Source organism: Neomonachus schauinslandi, chromosome 6, assembly GCF_002201575.2.
Source record: "Neomonachus schauinslandi chromosome 6, ASM220157v2, whole genome shotgun sequence".
NCBI classification, from domain to species: Eukaryota; Metazoa; Chordata; class Mammalia; order Carnivora; family Phocidae; genus Neomonachus; species Neomonachus schauinslandi.
This window is the reverse complement of record NC_058408.1, coordinates 71,167,810-71,184,191: the sequence shown is the minus strand read 5'-3', so window position 1 is coordinate 71,184,191 and position 16,382 is coordinate 71,167,810.

Here is a 16,382-nt window from a genome sequence, read left to right as displayed (position 1 = left end):
CTCCCTGCTCAGCAGGGTGTCTGCTTCTCCCTCTGCCCTCTCGTGCTCTCTGTCTCTCATTCTCTCTCTCTCAAATAAATAAATAAAATCTTTAAAAAAAAAGGTAAAATAAATGTTGCTTTGGAATATTTGGGATGAATTCTGACAGATGCATTTGCTGCTTCATGTGAGGAAAGTTGTCCTCACACTGAGTGCATTGCTCTCCTAGAGAGCACTATTCACCTTTGACTGACAGGTCATATGGGACCTTCTTTCCCTCCCAGTTAGGTGGGAAATTCGAGAGCGCCTTATGCTAAGGTGGGAGATGATCAATATTCACTTTCATTTACAGTAAATACTGATAAAAGAGCAGAATACAGAATCTAGAAAAACAACAGTTACATGAAACTATAACACAATATGCTCATTTACATTCATTGTGTTTAGATTTAAAGCCCGGTTCTGTATCATAAACACTTTTTTGGAATCATTGCCAAAATTCATATGTCTAGTTATACTTATTCAGAGAATATATATACAATTACGTTAAAATTAAATAAGAAAGGTCATAGATATGATTCCTATTAATAAACCTAATTCTTTATGTCGTTGTATGGTGCATGCATATGAGGCTCACTGCGTGCTTTATTGACAATAACAGTTTTGGTATCCCTCATCATTTCTTTCTCACAGAAGTAAAAACAGAAAGGTTAATGGCTTAATTTAAATTCAAATTACTAATCCAAGAAATTAAATTATCATAGGCTAAATTATACACTTCATCTATGAAGAATGACATTTTTCCACTTATGTGTGTTTCATAATGTTTTTATGCATTCAGTACTTGAGATATTTGTTGTGCAGGCTCATGAAATAATCATTAAATAGTCATCTCTCTACGTGGAAACCCAGGCAGCTCGTTTTCACAGTTTCTCCCTCACTATATGGCATATGTCCTTGAGGCTAATGTGAACATATTGAAAGTAGTGTTACAACTTGATACACAAGTTTTGTTTATTGTTTTGGTTTGATTTTTTTTTCCAAATTTTTATTTAAATTCTAGTCAGCTAAGGGGCACCTGGGTGGCTCAGTAGGTTAAGCATCAAACTCTTAATTTTGGCTCAGGTCATGATCTCAGGGTTGTGAGACTGAGCCCCATGTCGGGCTCTGTGCTCAGCACAAAGATCCTCTTCCTATATCCCCTCCCCCACTCACGTTTTTTCTCTCTCTCTCTCAAATAAATCTTTAAAAAAATAAATTCTAGTTAGTTAGCATATAGTGTAATATTGGTTTCAGTAGAATTCAGTGATTCATCACTTACCTATAACACTCAGTGCTCATCACAACAAGTGCGTTCCTTAATGCCCATCCCCTATTTAGCCCATCCCCCACCCACCTCCCCCCATCATCCTTCAGTTTGTTCTCTATCATTAAGAGTCTCTTATGGTTTGCTTCTGTCCCTCCTTTTTTTTTCCTTTCCCATATGTTAATCCGTTTTGTTTCCTAAATTCCACATATGAGTGAAATCATATGGTATTTGTCTTTCTCGGACTTACTTTGCTTAGCATAATACTCTCTAGCTCCATCCACGTTGTTGCAAATGGCAAGATTTCATTCTTTCTGATGGCTTAGTAATATTCCATTGTATATGCCACCTCTTCTTTATCCATTCATCAGTCAATGAGCTTTTTCCATAGTTTGGCTTTTGTTGATAATGCTGGAGTGCATGTACACTTTTAAATTTGTATTTTTGTATTCTTTGGGTAAATACCTAGTAATGCAATTGCTGGATTATAGGATAGTCTATTTTTAACTTTTTGAGGAACCTTCATACTGTTTCCCAGAGTGGTTACACCAGTTTTCATTACCACCACCAATGTAAGAGGGTTCCCCTTACATTCCCCCTGCCTGGGTTTCCACGTAGAGAACATCTGCATCCTTGCCTACAGATGTTGTTCTCTTAGTTGTTAATTTTAGTCATTCTGACAGCTGTGAGGTGATATCTCATCATGGTTTTGATTTGCATTTCCCTGATGATGAGTGATCTTGAGCATCCTTTCATGTGTCTGTTTGCCATCCGGATGTCTTCTTTGGAAAAATGTCTATGCATGTCTTCTGCCCATTTCTTTTTTTTTTTTTTAAGATTTTATTTATTTATATGAGAGAGAGTGAGCGAGAGAGAGAGAGAGCATACAAGCAGGGGGAGCGGTAGAGAGAGAAGGAGAAGCAGGCTTGCCGCTGAGCAAAGAGCCCAGTGCGGGGCTTGTTCCTGGGATTCCAGGATCATTACTTGATCCAAAGGCAGACACTTAACTGACTGAGCTACTCAGATGCCCCATCATCTGCCCATATCTTAACTGGATTGTTTGTTTTTTGGTTGTTGAGTTTGAGAAGTTCTTTACAGATTTTGGATACTAACCCTCATCAGATATGTAACATAGTACTGGAAGTCTTAGCCTCAGCGATCAGACAACAAAAAGAAATGGAAGGCATCCAAATCAGCAAGGAAAAAGTGAAACTTTACTATTTGCAGATAATATGACTATAGAGAAAACCCAAAAGACTCCACCTAAAAACTGTTAGAACTGATATATGAATTCATCAAAATCACAGGATATAAGAGCAATGTAATAGAAATCTGTTGCATTTCTATACACCAACAATGAAGCATGAGAAAGAGAAAGTAAGGAATCAAGTTAATTTACAATTGCACCGAAAACAGTAAGACACCTAGGAATAAACCTAACCAAAGAGATAGAAGATCAGTACTCTGAAAAATATAGAACACCCACAAAAGAAATTGAAAAGGACAGAAATAATGGAAAAAAATTCCTTTTCATGGTTTGGAAGAACAAACATTGTTAAAATGTCTATTCTACCCAAAGCATTCTATACAATTAATGCAATGCCTATCATCATACCACCAGCATTTTTCACAAAGCTAGAACAAATAATCCTAAAATTTGAATGGAACTACAAAGACCCTGAATAGCTAAACTAATCCTGAAAAAGAAAAGCGAAGCTGGGGGCATCACAATTCCGGACTTCAAGCTCTATTACAAAGCTGTCATCATCAAGACAGTATGGTACTGGCACAAAAACAGACACATAGATCAATGGAACAGAATAGAGAGCCCAGAAATGGACCCTCAACTCTATGGTCAACTCATCTTTGACAAAGCAGGAAAGAATATCTAATGGGAAAAGGACAGTCTCTTCAATAAATGGTGCTGTGTAAATTGGACAGCCACATGCAGAAGAATGAAACTGGACCATTTCCTTACACCAAACACAAAATAGACTCAAAATGGATGAAAGGCCTCAATGTGAGACCGGAATCATCAAAATCCTAGAGGACAACACTTAGGCAGCAACCTCTGTGACCTCAGCTGCAGCAACCTGTTGCAAGACAAATCTCCAAAGGCAAGGGAAACAAAAGCAAAAATGAACTATTGGGAATTCATCAAGATAAAAAGCTTCTGTACAGAAAAGGAAACAATTGAAAAACTAAAAGGCAGCCTATGGAATGGGAGAAGATGTTGCAAATAACTTGATACACAATAAAGTAAACTACTAGGTTCTCTAAATGATGATGAAACCATAATCTAACAATCCCAGTGTTGAACAATCACTACCTAACTAATGTCAGTCCCAGGGAATGTGAGCTACGTGTGTGGGAACAGTGTGCTGGGCACCGTGCTGAGCTAAACACACACACACACACACACGTACACTCACATTCATAAACTTGGTACTATCATTTTCATCATTGTACAGAGGAAGAAGATGGAGTTTAGTGGAGTTAAGAGTCTTGGAGCCTTGGCCAAGGACTTGTCCTTACAGAGCAGCGATCAGAACTGGGATATTACGCTGCCTTGGGTGCTGTTTCAATAACTGGTCTTTTCTCTCTCCATCATTCTTTTCTCTCAAACTGGGAACATGCTAGGTATGAGAATAAATAATATCTATGCAACTCCTACCGTGTACCAAGCTGTTGAAAGCAATGCTCTGGAGATGAACTATTATCACCAGTTTTTACATCTAAGGCAAGTGAGGCATTGGCAGAATAAAGCTGCCCCTAAATCACAAAGCTAGAAAGCGATGAGGCCACAGTAGATGAAGTCAGAGTCCCTGCAGACTGTCACCACTATGCTTGCTCTCAAAGCAACGATCATAAGGCAGTCCTTGTTCTCAGCTCCGTGACTACTGTAACAGAGAAATAACACACATGCACGAGAAAAAAACGCTAGCAACACAAGACAAATATGATGAGCAACAGACAATACTAGTGTGGATGACTGCTGGGATTTAGAAGAGGAAAAACCCATCTTTCTCTCCATCTCTGCTTCTTTGGAACATTTGTCTTGCTGTCTTTACAAATCCATATCCAATCCAACATATGTTGCATGTGCTCTAGCTACTCATGCTACCTCTGGTTAACTTGGTTTCCCTCACTCTGCTCTGTCTAGCAGTCAGGAAGTCTCATGCACAAGGCACGGAGGAAGAGAGACTTCTTTTACCTTATTTTGTAAATGTAGGAGAGAAATGAATGCATGATGGCTTGAAACAGAACCCAACGGTAAGTAAATTGTCACAAATAAAAATTACCAAATTTAACATTTTGGTATTAGAAAATGGATTCTAGAAATATTCATGACTTTCATAGAATATATTTGCTTTCTCTTTATTTTCTTATTATACAATAATAGGTCTGACTTTCCATTTGAAATAATCCTTGAAATTGCATTCCCTATCTCACTTTTCTTCATCAGTCATGCTCTTCGGAAATCTGCAGTGCACACGCCAGCTCGACTGCATAGACATGAATTCCTTCTTAATTAAGAGTTATGGCCTATCACACAAAGAAAAGAAAAATCATATTTATCGAGGTCCATATTTTATCTACAGCCCTAGACAGTAATGCCCAATCCTCAGGGAATCTCCTTCTTTCTCGGTTTGGAAGACTGCACATTTTGAACCTCATCTTGATGTCCCATGGCATCGTTTCTTTCCTTCTTCATGTCCCTCACCTCTGCTTTGTTACTGGATTTGTATATTTGCTTCTGACACTCAGTGCTGTCTTCCTCACAGTGGTATATTGTACACACTCTGGCTATCAGAGTACCCTACCTACTGTTGCCTCAAAATCAACATGCTGCTATGTAATTAATCTTTTCCTCTAAACAGACTTTTTTCCTGAGGCTTAAAATCATTCCCTTATCTTTTTAATGGGCCCCTGACCTGAACTTTCTGTGCCCCAGGACCACTATCTTGTGTTAAAATTTAGTCTTATTTTCTCTTTCAAAATAGCTCTTAGATTACTTCTTCCTTCTTTAACGTCTTCAAGTGCATTCATACCCTCACAAATTCTCTCTCCATTATAACAGCATCCTGGTGACAAGAGATACAAATTGTAATGATTCTAATGACAGAAAGCCAGCAGATACTCTCTAATTATAAAATCCAGGGTTAAATACAATTAAGTCACATACTAGTAAAAGTACTAAAGTAAAAGTACTCCATTGAAAGTAATCTCTTGGTGTTTCTATAAGCCATATATATCTGCCAGTTAAGAAAAATAGTGTTTGTCTATTAAAAAAAATCTTTTGATTTGGATTAGCCAGGTTTCACCAAAACATATCTTAATCAGCCTTAACTATGGGTTAATTTATGAAAATACTCTTGTAGAGGTAGTGGTGGGGGATGGACAGGAATGACTTTGGGAAAAAAAAAATAGTGCGTCATGATGATCTTTGAGAAGGGAATGAGAAAATTATTGTTCTTACTCAAGTAATTCCAGAATATATAGTTGTCTATATTTCTATATATACCTGCAATTCTTTTGTCACCAGAGATGCTTAAAGTAGTTAGTCTAGAATGTCCATCTCTTCTTCCACCAAGTGAGCCAATTAGTTAAGTGAAAGGAATAACTACTTCCCAGAGACCAGATTAGAGCAGTTATTTAGCTTTGAAGCCTTCCTTTTCAAGAAAATGTTAAGATACCGGCACTACCAACTGACACCCCCTTCTGATCAGGTAAGTAAGAGAACTTTTTTCCTTAAAAATCAACAGAAAACAATTCTATAAAGCAATGTGTAATAATTCTGGAATTCTTATGTCTCTATTTCTTCTATAAACTGCTTCTTTTGCTCTAAATCGCACTTTCCAACACTTGCAGAAGGAAGAAAGGCCAGGAAATCTATATCTGAATAATTTTGCTATTGATTGCTCTATAATTCTGGGAGAATTATGGCTCCTTAATAATTACACTGCAAGTTTCACATTAGGTTGAGTGACTGTAGATGACCTTGGACTTCAACATAGTTGCTTACATAAGTTTTTTTTTTTATATATTTTATTTTGAAGTAACTATAGATTCACATGCAGTTATATGAAATGATAGAGAGGATGCAGTACACCTGTTACTCTGTTTCCCCAGTGGCCATCTCATGCACAGCTACAGTGCAATACCACGCTAAGATACTGACTTTGTCAAGATACAGAACATTTCCTTTGATCTTTGAATTTTCAAAATAACATAAAATCAATAAAACACATCAAGTTTCGATTCTAGGTTCATAAACAAAATTACCATTAAAACCCTTTTATCTATTGTTAGGGGTTCCAAAATAAAAAAAGGTAGAAAGGGCCAGTATTTCCTATCATCCACTTGCACAACTGAAGGGCACAATTAGGGGCACAGTTGTTAAGTGCTCAGTTGTTAAGTGCCTGCCTTTGGGTGGCTCAGTTGTTAAGTGCCTGCCTTTGGTTCGGGTCATGATGGGATCAAGACCTGCGTTGGGCTCCCTGCCCAGTGGGAAGCCTGCTTCTCCCTTTCCCACTCCCCCTGCTTGTGTTCTCTCTGTGTCTCTCTCTGTCAAATAGATAAATAAAATTAAAAAAAAAAAAAGAAAAGAAAAGAAGGGCACAATTACCTAGTGTTTATTCCAACCATTTGTATTATCTTCTTGAAATGCTATATTTGGTTTGTAATTGGCATTCCAGTGAGATAGAGTTACAAGGTAACCTCTCTTAAGCACCTAACATTTATTTGAATGTACCTATTGATTTGATATCAAACTTATAAGTCAAATGCTTCATAATTCCCTAAAATTGATGATTACCATATGGAGATATTGATAATTTTACAAGATAACTAATTCATTTTAGCACACTTATTTTTTCCCCCAGAAACTGAATATAATAGAACACAGGTCTTGTAGCATAAAATTCCTTATATCTTATTTTCAGATAATGTCTTATTTATCTGTTAGTTGTCACAGTGGAGATACAAGTACTATGCTTCATATATCACCCTGAAATATTTTTAAAAACAAAGCCTTACAAGGTAATTTAATATGTGGTACATTCTAGAAATTATTACAACTCTCCCATATTTAAAATTCTTTGGACAAGTAAAAAAAAAAAAAAAAGAAGGGATGATTTTATTTGTTAAAGGACTATCATGATTAATTTAAACATGATATTTTTATTTGAGTATTTTTTTATGGTGGTAAACATACATTACATAAAATTTACCATTTTAGACATTTTTTAGCATATTGTTTTAATAGCATTAAGTACATTGACATTATCATGCAAATGTCACCACATTCATCTCCAGAACTTCTTCTGTCTTCCCAAATTGAAACTCTATATCCACTAAACAGTAATTTCTCATATATATGTAGTATATACATACAGTGGAATATTATTCAAAGCTATAGTAATCAATACAGTATGGTACTGGCACAAAAACAGACACATAGACCAATGGAACAGAATGGAGAGTCCAGAAATAAACCCAAGTTTTTATGGTCAATTAATCTATGAAAAAGAAGGCAAGAATACATAATGGAGAAAGACAGTCTCTTCAACAAATGATGCTGGGAAAACTGGACAGCAACACACAAAAGAATGAAACCGGACCACTTTCTTACACTATACTCAAAAATAAACTCAAAATGAATTAAAGACCTAAATGTGAGACCTGAAACCATAAAATTCTAGAAGAAAACATAGGTAGTAATCTCTTGGACATCAGCCTTAGCAACACTCTTCTGGATCTGTCACCTCAGGTGAAGGAAACAGAAGCAAAAATAAATTATTGGGACTACATCCAACTAAAAAGCTTTCACACAGTGGAAGAAGCCATCAACAGGACAAAAAGGTAACCTATGGAACGGTAGAAAATATTTGCAAATGATATATCTGCTAAAGGGTTAATATCTAAAATATTTAAATAAGTCATATATTGGGGCACCCGAGTGTCTCAGTCAGTTAAGTGGCTGCCTTTGGCTTGAGTCATGATCCCAGAGTCCTGGGATCAAGCCCCATGTCGGGCTCCCTGCTCAGTAGAGAGTCTGCTTCGCCCTCTCCCTCTGCCTGCCTTTCTGCCTACTTGTGCTCTCTATCTCTCTGTCAAATAAATAAATACAACCTTAAAAAAAAATAAAGAAGTCATATAGTTTAACACCAAAAAACCTAAATAATCCAATTAAAAATGGGCAGGGGACTTAATAGAGATTTTTCCAAAGAAGACATCCAGATGGCCAACAGCCACATTAAAAGATGCTCAACATCACTCAACATCGGGGAAATACAAATAAAACCCACAATGAGATACCACCTCACACCTGTCAGAATGGCTAATATCAAGAAGACAAGAAATAACACGTGTTAGTTAGAAAGGGAGACCCTCGTGCACTGTTGGTGGGAATGCAAACTGGTGCAGTCACTCTGGAAGACAGTATGGAGGTTCCTCAAAAATTGAAAATAGAAATATCATGTGATCTAGTAATTCTACTACTGGGTATTTACCCAAAGAAAATGAAAACACTAATTTAGAAAGGTATTTATTGTACCCCTATATTTACTGCAACATTATTTACAATAGTTAAGATTTGGAAGCAGCTCAAGAGTCCATCGATAGATGAATGGATAAAGATGTGGTATACACACACAATGGAATATTATTCAGCCATATAAAATAATGAAATCCTGCCATTCAGGGCAACATGAATGTACCTAAAGGATATTATGCTAAGTGAAATAAGTCAGGCAAGGAAAGATAAATACTGTATGATTTTACTTATATGTGGAATTCTAAAAACAAAACAAAATAAAACAAAACAAAAACCAAATGAACAAACAAACTGAAATGGAAACAAACTCATACGGAGAGAGGACAGACATCAGAAGGAGGGGTGTGGAGGGATGGGGAAAATAGGTGAAGGGGATTAAGAGGTACAAACTTCTAGTTATAAAAAAATAAGTCACAGGGATGAAAAATACAGCACAAGGAATATAGTCAATAAAATAGTAATAACATATGGTGGGAGATGGTAACTACATTTACCATGGTGAACATTTCATAACATATAGAATTCTGGAATTCACTAGGTTGTACATCTGGAACTAAGGTAACATTGTGTGTCAAATATACTTCAACGACGCAGGATACCACATGGATGAACCCTGAAGACTTTATGCTAAATTGGGTTTGTTCTGCTTGTAACTTTTTTAGGAGCGCTGCTCTAACCATTGTCATGACCACTCGGGAAATTATGTGATGGATAAGGTGGACATTTGAATATGATTTATATCAACTCCTCTTTTTCTTGTGGGCACTTAAATGACTCATTCTAGGTTCTCAGGGCAGCTTTGATTTTCAAGTTCTTTGCCTTGTTTCCGCAAATGCACCTATACACATCAGGTGACACTCTCATGAATTTTGGCACAGAAAATGCAGGCCTCTGGGATCTATGAAAAATTATTTGGCCTTCCCAGCAATTTTACTTTGTGTAATCAGGCAAAAATGCCACAGTCTTCATTTCAAGAGTCTGAGTGAACCACATGATTATTTATAAGGGAAAAAAGGAGGTTAAAAAACTTTAAAACAAAAGAAAGCCAATGACCAAGTGCTTTGCTTTAGCAGTTGAAAAAGAAATGTATGTATAAATATCTATAACAGTGAGTGGTCTGATATCATGGGGGCCAACAGTGTTGATTTAACAATAAGCAAATCATGGTTAGTTGTGAACAGTGTTGCAAAGGGGTATGTTCATCGCTGTTGAAGCAGCTGATAACAACACCCCCATGATCCTTCAAGAAGCCACTACTCCTGTTCTCCAGTGGTTCCAAGCAAGTGGAATCCGTCCTCCAGGCCCAGAGGCTGACAAATGATCTACAGGTGACGCAGCACATTCCGTGTCCATACACACGGTAACTGGTTGAGCAACACATATAATCTGAGTCCAACCACTGAGGGTTGTCCACCCTCAGGAAAGATTGTCAGGAAAGTAGTACCCTTCCTCATAGATTCTACACACTGGTAGAATGTAAGCCTGTAGAGATCAAAATCCACTGTTGCCACATAACATGGAAAGGGCCTCCCTACTCCCTGAAAATCAAGCCACCATGTATTAATCATCATTTTCCAGAGAATTGGAACTAATAGAGAATTTAATGCATAAATACTGCATGCACGCGCGCGCGCACACACACACACACACACACACAGTTGACCTGCAAACAACACAGGGAGTAGGGTTGCTGACCCCTTGCAGAGTCAAAAATCCATGTAGAACTTTTGACTCCCCAAAATCTTAACTACTAACAGCCTACTATTGACCAGAAGCCTTCCAGATAACATAAGCAGTTGATCATTTTGTATATGTATTATATACTGTATTCTTCCAAAAATTAGAGAAAAGAAAGTGTTATTAAGAGAATATAAGGAAGAGAAAATGCATTTATAGTACTGTGAAAATCTGCATGTAAGTGGACCTGCACAGTTCTAACCTGAGTTGTCCAAGGGTCAACTGTTTAAAGAGAAAAAGATTATAAGAAAACTCACAAGGCATTGGAAGCTGACAAATCCCCAGATCTGCAGTCAGCAAGCTGGACACCCAGCAACACTGGTGGTATAATACCCATCTGCAACTGGGGCCTGAGAACCAGGAGAGCCTGTGTGGTTCCAGGCCAAAGTCCAGCAGGCTTAAGAGCCAGGAAGAGCCCATGTTTCAGTTTGAGTCCAAAAGAAGGAAAAAATTGAAATCCAAGTTCAAAAGCAGTCAGGAAGAGGAATTCCTCTTGCTCAGACATTTTTATTTCCCCTATTCAGGCCATCAGCTGATTGGATGAGGCCCACCACATTAGGAAGAACAATTAGCTTTACTCAGTCTATCAACTTAAATATTAAACTCATCCAAGAACATCCTCACAGAAACATCAAAATAATGTTGGACCAAATGTCTGGGTACCCCTGGGCCTAGTTAAGTTGTTACATGAAATTAACCATCACACCCAGAATCATGCAGAACCTAAAGATGAATACAGAGATCATGTAGAGATGATACAATTTGAATTGTTGCTTTTAGCCATGCTGAACCATCCCTACTACTGTTTTATTCATGTGAGCCAGCTTGAGTAGTGTTTCTGTTACTTGCAATTGAAAACAACACAAAAACCTCAAGTAATATAGCAGGGAATTCTAATGAATTATAAATATTTCTCATGTTATTATTTTTTAAACCTTAAAGCCTTAAGTTCCATCGTTATCCTTATTTACTTCTTCCCCCAGAGACTTTCTTGTAGACCAGAAAAGAACGTGGATTTCAAGGTGTCCCGGGAATACTTTCCGAAGAGTGAAATCTGGTGTGTGTGTTTGGCAGAAAATATATTAAAAGCTTGTGTTGTAACATAGCTGTTGCCTAGTTCTGGTCCACATACTATTGATACTCACTGATGGAATTCCAATATGTGGAAACACCAGGAAAATAAAGATCATCAAATGAGTTTTAACTAAGGAGTTACTAAGTATTTTCACTTGAATGAGTTCCTCTTCTGTCTTAGATTATGACTTCCCAACTTTTTTTGATGGAAAAATGTTTTTTTTTTTTTCCAATGCAATGATAATTATAACAGAAAAGTGGGTTTGTGTGCTTTCCAGTGTCCTTACTTGGAGAAATAAAAGTTTAGTGTTTCTGTGTTGCCCCTTCAGTGCATTAGAAGTTTTGTCCTCCCCACACCCCAACAGAAAATTCTGAGATCACTGCATGGGGTAATTTCCCTGAAAGGTTTTATGACATCATAGTGTCACTAGAGTGTTCAACAAACAACGCGGAGTGAACTCCTTCCTAAAGATAATGCTGACATTACAACAGAGCCCCCTGCCGCTTTGGGGACTGAGAAGTTTGCAGGTATGAGAACTCTCATCTCTCATGGCAGATACTGCTAATTGTTAAAACACCTTTTCCTGCTGAGCACAATCTATCTCAATGAAAGTCGCTAAAACTCAGCTGGGGGTACCACTGAAGATGCTGTTATCTGTTGCAAACCAGGGCTAATACAGAGCATGCCAGCGACTGAGCTGAAGCTTTTCTGCTGCAGACACACTGTGTGCACATTTCCTTGTGATGCTGGGCTGGACCCCACAAAGCACATTCCTATTCACTGCCTCCTTCTCCCAAGGGGAGGCGATGGGAGAGGACAGGCCTGAGGCAAAAATGCATCCCCCATGTTTGCCTCTGTTCCTGTCCCTGGTGCCCTCCCTAACAATGCCCCTGCCCCCATGACTCTAGCATGCAAGTATTTACTCGAGTTAACGTTTCCCAACAGCCATGGAGCCAGTCTTACCCACCCCTATAGGATACCAGCACCAGAGCCCCCTCCTCAAAGGACTGGTTTATTCCTTGAGTCTGCAGACATCGGGTGATTCCCCTTTCAAAGCACGAGTGTCAGCGCTGTAGAGCTTTTCTCCTCTTGGCTTCCAAATTCTGTAATTCCTACCACTCCCATTTGCTTCCTAGCTTACTGAGTACTGTTTTTGTTATTATAGTGATACCACCATTCATTGAGCTCTTCTGATGTGTCAGCAGTAAGTATGTGAATCTCATACTTGTGTATCACATGTATGTATATTCAGTCCTTACAACAATGCTATGTGGTAAGTCCTGTTATGATCCAGATTCTACAGATGAGGAAAATAAAGCAAAAGAAGCGTATTTGACTTGCTAGTGGTGAAGGTAAGTCACAGAGAGCCAATGTTAAGAAGTGAAGGCTCAAGTATCTGTAGATTCATCTGTCATCCAGACATCCAGAGTCACCCTTGTGGGAAAAATGGCAATGGGTGAGAGAGTCAGGGGCCATGACGGTGTAATTGACATGATCTTTCAATGCTTTCCTCACTGAATAGACAAAGATACACATTACTTCCAAGAGACCAAGTAGATTGGGCATTTCAGAAACTCTGGAGGGAAAGAGGGTGCCCACTGCATGATGTACGTTGAGATGAAGATGGGACCCACATCCAATATGCAAAGAGATAAGTGTTCTCAGCTGTGGACAACTGAGTTCTACCCAAGACTTTTCATTTTTTGAAGCCCTCTGTTGGGCGCCTGGGTGGCTCAGTCAGTTAAGCATCTGCCTTCAGCTCAGGTCATGATCTCAGGGTCCTGGGATGGAGCCCTTCACCGGGCTCTCCGCTCAGTGGGGATTCTGCTTCTCCCTCTGTGTCTGATGCTACCCCTGCTCGTGCTCTCTCTCACTCTGTCTCTCTCTCAAAAATAAATAAATAAAATCTTTAAAAAAATAAAGTCCTCTGTTATTTGTCCTGGCTCTAAAATTGAGTTGGTTGATAAAATGCAATACACTTAAATATATAAAATCTCTTCCTGGAGTCTCAGAAATATTATTGGTAGCTTAGAAGTGCTTTATTCTTTTAACACTTATAAGTGCATTGTTGTTATTTTCAATTAGTAACTTTTGAACGAGACTACCAATAATCATTCTATTTACATTTTGCTAGTATAAAATCTAAGCAAGGATTACCATGGAGAGGGCTCAGTTCAAAGTGTACAAGTCTAAGTTACTGGCTCCAGAAAGTACAGAGTTATGACGGACTGATGACATCCTAGCTTCTGAGAGTAAACAGAGTCAGAAACGTAAAACCTTGTACAGACCCCAAACTTTACAGCATGGGACCAATAGTGTGATCATACAAAATGATCATAACCTCAGACTATGACAGTTATTGTGTTAAGCAAGAATCATCTTTATTATTTTTTCACTATTGTTTTCCTATCGATGTATAATTAACCAACAGTGTTCTATTAGTTTTGGGTGTACGATATGATTCAACAATTCTGCACATCACTCAGTGCGCATCATGATAAGGGTGTTCTTTATCATCTTTAATGTTTATAACTCTATGTGGTAGGTACTATGACATCCAAATTTTACAATGTAAGAAAACAGAAGTTTAGAAAAATTAAGCAGTTGTTAAAAGTCACAGAGGAACAAGCATAGCAGTGAACTCAAACCTAAAGCTGTCTGACTCCCACAGGAGTCTGTTCTTCTTTGAAAATAATTACCCTTGGATTAAATCCTTCTAATAGCTTTTGGAATTACAGCACCAACAGATCTCCTATAGAAATTCATTTTTTTTCTCCTGTTCTGTAAACCTTTGTCTTCTCCTGGATAGAGAAGTTTGTTGAAAGACAGACTCCTCAGATATTCTGAGATCTTACTTCCAAGCAAGAAAACCTATCAGAACCAATGTTTTATTTATTTTTTTATTTTTTATTTTTATTTTTTTTATTCTTATGTTAATCCCCATACATTACATCATTAGTTTTAGATGAAGTGTTCCATGATTCATTGTTTGTGCATAACACCCAGTGCTCCATGCAGAATGTGCCCTCCTCAATACCCACCACCAGGCTAACCCATACTCCCACCCCCCTCCCCTCTAGAACCCTGTTTGTTTTTCAGAGTCCATGGTCTCTCATGGTTCATCTACCCCTCCGATTTCCCCCGCTTCATTCTTCCCCTCCTGCTACCTTCTTCTTCTTCTTCTTTTTTTTCTTAACATATATTGCATTATTTGTTTCAGAGGTACAGATCTGATATTCAACAGTCTTGCACAATTCACAGCGCTTACCAGAGCACATACCCTCCCCAGTGTCTATCACCCAGTCACGCCATCCCTCCCACCCCACCCCCCACTCCAGCAACCCTCAGTTTGTTTCCTACAATTAAGAATTCCTCATATCAGTAAGATCATGATACATGTCTTTCTCTGTTTGACTTATTTCACTCAACATAATACACTCCAGTTCCATCCACATCGTTGCAAATGGCAAGATCTCATTCCTTTTGATGGCTGCATAATATTCCATTGTATATATATACCACTTCTTCTTGATCCATTCATCAGTCGATGGACATCTTGGCTCTTTCCACAGTTTGGCTATTGTGGACATTGCTGCTATAAACATCGGGGTGCACGTGCCCCTTCAGATCCCTACTTTTGTATCTTTGGGGTAAATACCCAGTAGTGCAATTGCTGGATCATATGGTAGCTCTATTTTCAAATTTTTGAGGAACCTCCATACTGTTTTCCAGAGTGGTTGCACCAGCTTGCATTCCCACCAACAGTGTAGGAGGGTTCCCCTTTCTCCACATCCCCGCCAACATCTGTCGTTTCCTGACTTGTTCACTTTAGCCATTCTGACTGGTGTGAGGTGGTATCTCATTGAGGTTTAGATTTGGATTTCCCTGATGCCGAGCGATATTGAGCACTTTTTCATGTGTCTGTTGGCCATTTGGATGTCTTCTTTGGAAAAATGTCTGTTCATGTCTTCTGCGCATTTGTTGATTGGATTCTTTGTTCTTTGGGTGTTGAGTTTGATAAGTTCTTTATAGATTTTGGATACTAGCCCTTTATCTGATATGTCATTTGCAAATATCTTCTCCCATTCTGTCGGTTGTCTTTTGGTTGTGTTGACTGTATCCTTTGCTGTGCAAAAGCTTTTTATCTTGATGAAGTCCCAATAGTTCATTTTTGCCCTTGCCTCCCTTGCCTTTGGCGATGCTTCTAGGAAGAAGTTGCTTCGGCTGAGGTCAACGAGGTTGCTGCCTGTGTTCTCCTTTAGGATGTTGATGGACTCCTGTCTCACATTGAGGTCTTTCAACCATTTGGAGTCTATTTTTGTGTGTGGTGTAAGGAAATGGTCCAGTTTCATTCTTCTGCATGTGGCTATCCAATTTTCCCAACACCATTTGTTGAAGAGACTGTCTTTGTTCCATTGGACATTCTTTCCTGCTTTGTCAAAGATGAGTTGACCATAGAGTTGAGGGTCCATTTCTGGACTCTCTATTCTGTTCCATTGATCTATGTGTTTGTTTTTATGCCAGTACCGTACTGTCTTGATGATGACAGTTTTGTAATAGAGCTGGAAATCCGGAATTGTGATGCCGCCAGCTTTGCTTTTCTTTTTCAACATGCCTCTGGCTATGCGGGGTCTTTTCTGGTTCCATACACATTTTAGGATGATTTGTTCCGTTTCTTTGAAAAAAGTGGATGGTATTTTGATGGGGATTGCATTGAATGTGTAGAT